General features: G+C 39.8%; 1 protein-coding gene across 1 annotated transcript in view; it reads left to right on the forward strand.

Moving 5' to 3' along the window:
• The first annotated feature begins 3,842 nt into the window (after window positions 1–3,842).
• myh9a (myosin, heavy chain 9a, non-muscle) overlaps window positions 3,843–5,088 on the forward strand; it is a 27,618-nt gene continuing 26,372 nt past the window's right edge. Inside the window, exon 1 of the mRNA XM_068727830.1 lies at window positions 3,843–4,014. The gene's annotated coding sequence lies outside the window, so the exon portion shown is untranslated. The remainder of the gene's footprint in view (window positions 4,015–5,088) is intronic.

Genomic DNA, 5,088 nt, shown 5'->3' on the forward strand with positions numbered 1-5,088 from the left:
ATTTCCTTTAAGTCACAGCAGTTATTTTATCAATCATAGATCTGTGACACAGAGCAAGAAAATGATTCAACAGTGTATTTTTTCACTGATATTTATTTATTGGTCATTTGTATGTTTTTTTTTTTGGTTTGTTTTATTTGGTTTTATGTGAATTGCTTTTTTGTGGAGGGCAAACAGGACTCAAGGTAGAGGAGTAGCCTCTCATTGGCGTTTTACATTGTGTACAGAAAGCTAAATATTGTATCCAGCCTTCACACTAACGTACAGTCTATAAAGGAACGGATCAACAGGTTGAAATAGAAACCTACAGCACAGTAAGGTGCACTGTTTCTGGCTTTACTGTGTCTGTCCGACTTATTTTGTTTACTGTTTACCCTCTCAGAAGGCCCCAACAAACAAACTGCTCATGGTTAAATGTAGCCACGGCATGATAGTGCTTTGCTAAAACTCACAGTTAAAGCTTGTATTGTTTGAAACTTGTATGGTTTTTAATCTGAATGCCAGCTACAAAGCAGACTAGATTTGTTTGTTTTTTAAGTTTAAGGTATTCCAGCTGATGATAACTACTATGATAGTGGACTGATTGGCTTGTTATTAACCTGCACTCTCTGTTAGCGAGGTGGGACACGCCTGCTTTGAAACATCATTGAGGTTTGTTGCTTGTTTTGTTTTTTTAAATGCAATCTAGATTGCATGACTCTGCTAGTTTGCAGGGTGGGGGAAGGATTGACTATAGTCTCCGCTGTTGCAGTTCTTAAGCTTCTTGTATGTATGACATCATGGATTTATCGTCTCGACAGTTGTATCAATCGACACAGCTTAACTGCCTTTTATTTTATTTTATTTTTCCTCTTTTTGTTTTGTGTTTTGGCTGTATTTTATCCCCCCTTCCCCCAGCCTCATTTCAAAAAGAATAAATGCCATTATATTGTGAATACCTCAGGATTTTTTTGGAGAAAAAAAATAATAAAACACTTAAAAATCAAATAAATAAATAAATAAAAACTCATAAAAGGTTGATGTGTCGTGGTGTCATTTATTTATTTTTTCATTACGTTTTGAAGCTGTAAACTCATGTTTATTATGTAGGAGAATACTGACTATATTATGGATTAACATTACATTAAGTGTTTTACAGGCTGTATAGCACTCGTATAGCATATATATAGCACAAATATACTGATATAATGGCTATATTTAATATTCTCAGACTTTTAGTAGAAAGTTTCATTTCCTGTTTTTGTTTCCCCACCGATAAACAAATATAAATATTTTGTATATATTTAATAAATATTACTGGCATTATTGAAACGGTGAACACGCAGCTCAAAAATGCTCCAAATGTGGGCACACATCAGCCGGTAGTTGACAGCTTTGTCCACTGCAGGGTGCTCTATTCATCCAGAGGCCGATGACTCCAGGTTGGTGTAACAGTCACCAACACACGCAGAGGAACATAGTGAAACATCTTCTGTCGCTGTGTTTCAAATATAATTCCTGAGGTATTTTAGTGGGGCAGCAGGTGTGCTCGATGGACTGGATTTGGACGAGTGTTGTCCCATTCCCCTAAAATAAGGTGAAGTCATTGTAGGTCAAATCTGCCTTCTACACGCTGAACACAAGCAGGCCTATGTGCTCAAACACGTCAGGATAAACTCATGCAGACCTATACTTTTGACAACAGTCCTCCACCTCTCTTCCTGTTACGGCCTCTGCACTTTCCCCCCTCAGTGAAATTTACCACAATTACCAACATGACTTGACATGACTCGACTCGACTCTGCTGCTTCTCCTCGTTAAAAGCTTCCTCAACAACCGATGATACATGTTTGAAATAACTTGAAGCACTTTTTGAATGGAATCCACACTGTTGACGTGTGTATTATACAGAAAAGTATTGTCATCTTACACTGAGGTCATTATGAGGTGTGTGTGTGTGTGTGTGTGTGTGTGAGTCAGTTTCCTTGTCCTGAAGGGAGCAGCAGGAAGCTGCTTTTTATGTGAGGTGGTGTAAGAGAAGGTGGTGTAAGAGATGACTGTGCCCTGTGGCTGCAGAAATGAACCAACCGGATGGCCGAGTGAAAGAGTAGAGCTGCGGATAGACACTTTGTTTTCAAATATGTCTGTAATATCGAACATATTTGGAAACTCTTGTACTAACTGTACAGAAAATATAGGAGAGGTAGGAGGCTTTTGTATCTGAAGCAGGATGGATGGAGGCTGGACCATGAACAGTTAAATGAAACAATACTTGCATGCCAATATGCACATTGAATGTGCTGTTGGTTATTATTAAAATCATTCCTCTCTATACAACGTGTGGGTGTGGGGGGGGGGGGGGGGGGGGGTTGCTCTGTCTCGTTCATGCTGCGACATGTTGGCCCTACATTTTTATCCGCTCATCTTTGATGTGTGACAGATCAGGAGGAGCGGGGCTCGGGGTAACGACAGGGTTTGAGAAGAAACTTTACACCCGCACTGCAAAAACACAACAACAGACCCCGCCTCCCTCCACCTCTCTGCTCTTTCTGCAGATCTTACTCTGTCTCCTCGCTCTGACCATATATGGTAGGAAATTGAACTAAAAGCCCATTGGTCGATTGGAGACAAAGTGCAGGTAGATATTCGCCTTTGTTTGTGGTATGTTTTGGTAAGATTAGGTCCTTTTTTTGTTGTTGCGTCATTCATGTGACTCAAATGATTGTAAGTTACTTTTTTAATTTTATTTTTACGGAGAGAACAGAGTACCAGAATTGCAAAGACGTCGTGTGGGAGACTACTGAGAAATGCATTGTTTTTACATACCTCACTGACATTAAACCCACTACCTTGTCTGTAGAACCATTAAGACATAAATATATGGACATAGTCTTCCATGTCGGTTGGCCTTCTTTACATTTGTTTCCTCTCAAAGCAGCCAGTTATGTGTTTTGCGTCATATTTCCAGCAGTGCCACACCCCTGCTCCTGTTGCAGGTACAGACAGGGCTCTGCATTCCTACGCACACACACACACACACACACACACACACACACACGCACACACACACAGACAATACTCTTTCAACACTATCTGCCCAGCTGTTCCAATCGTACAACAGATAATCACCGACTCTCTTCCAATAAAGTAAACATATCTCAACATATAAACACTTAACCCCTTTACAGTTTACAACGTTGTGAGTGGCTTGTTCCTATGTTTGTTTAAGGTGCAACTTTTCATTTGAAAAAAGTGATGTCTAAACTTCACACTAGGTGTCCAGATACATCTGAGAGCAAACATATTATAATGAGAAATATTTGAAAAGCTATATGCATATATATTTATTCTGAATAGTGCTGCACCTAATTGCTATTTGAATCAATTAGTCATTTATTAAAAAAAATTCTTTTGCACGTCCCGAGAGTTGAGTCTTCAGATTGCTTGTTTGATTAAACCAAACTTCCAAATGATATGTGATAACACATCTCCATCAGTGAAGGGGAGATGACAGTGAGCATATTGTACAATAGTTAACTCCGTGCTGCCTTCATCACATCCAGGAAAACATCTAACGAAGTGACGAGAATAGTTTTTCTATTTCATAAATGTATCCAAATGAATGAATCACAAATGCACAACTTGTCCCATCTTTACTTTGCGCCTCTTGAGCCGTAAAGTAGCATCTGCACCGAGAAAACAATGCATCAACTTTTTGATTCGGAGGCACTTTGCAGCGACAACTCATACCTCCAGGTTTTCACGTGGAGCTCTTGAACGCACCAAAGACCGCGGGGGGCGGGGCGTTTTAATTTACCTGCAAAAAACTAAACCTGGGCGGATTAAAGGTGCAGACCGTCCATCCTCGCAGAGCCACGCCTGAGCAGCTGGACCACATGAGAGCGTTGAGACTTTTTTCACTGAGAAGCTTCTTGTTTCGTGGACAAAGTGTCTTTCAAAGGGACTTTGCTGCTGCAAACACGGACAGGAACAGACGACCCGAGCTCACGCACAGTGCCTGCCATTGAAAACCAGGTGTGTTCTCATTATTGTTAATATTACGGAGAGCTGGGTGCTATTATTAACTGTCTTCTTCAGCAGATGGGTGTTCTTTTGACCTGCTGTGCACTAACATTTTGAGCAGCATACGTTTAGTTTAGATAGTTTTTAGTTCAAGGAAGACGAGTAGAGTTATGTTTGTTTTGCTCAAAATCTGCCCAGGTGTTTTCATCAGGCGACACAGGAGACATTTAAACCCGCGCATGCTCAGTTATCACCTGGTTTTCTCCAAATATTGATTTATTTGTATTATATGTTATGCTCTGGGTTATTTAAACCTTTCTATGGTGCTTTTGTTGAGTCAAGGCTGTTGTGACATGAACCCACAGCTGACAGTCACTTCTCTTTATGATGCTCACAAGACAAACGACCACTAGTATAACCAGTAACCTCAAATGCTTATGTTTTCATAAGGAATATACAAGGTAAATAAATATCGCTTTCCAATCATGCAGGTGGCTAAACCCTGTTTAGTTGTAAAGGTGAAATGAATGCTGTTGGGGTTTATTTTACCTGTATAAACACACCTTTTAATCTTAAATTGGACTGGTAATTTGTTTAACCAGGAAATCATGATAATCACATGAACAGTGACACAATTCAACTTGACAGGAATTTTCATACAACATCCTGTTTTTCCTGTTTTCATCTCAGGTATTCTCTGTGTTGACTTGCATCTATCATATTTACCTAGTTTGGATCCTGCAGTGAACTTTTGTTTGTCAGGTGAGCCCTGAGATGATGTTTTCTTTTTTTCATAAAATTAACTGCACACACCCTGCTGCTGCTGCTGCTGCTGCTGCGTGTCTCCGCCTCGGGATACAAAATTGACATGCAGTCACAAAAGAGGACTTGGCTTTATGTTGATGAGTTATGTCTGACACGACGGCTCCAGCTAGAGGCATGTTTCTACTCATGACTTACTGTAAAAAATTAAAAAAAAACAGTTTGCAGATCAAAATGTAGTTTTCCTCTTTTGGTTCAACCCAGAAATTAGACGGCTCTATCACAATTCCTCATCCCATTTTTTTTTTAAACATAAAAACAAAT

This window comes from Cebidichthys violaceus, unplaced genomic scaffold, assembly GCF_023349555.1.
Source record: "Cebidichthys violaceus isolate CVI_PGR_0920_01 unplaced genomic scaffold, fCebVio1.0.p SCAF_4, whole genome shotgun sequence".
Lineage (NCBI taxonomy): Eukaryota > Metazoa > Chordata > Actinopteri > Perciformes > Stichaeidae > Cebidichthys > Cebidichthys violaceus.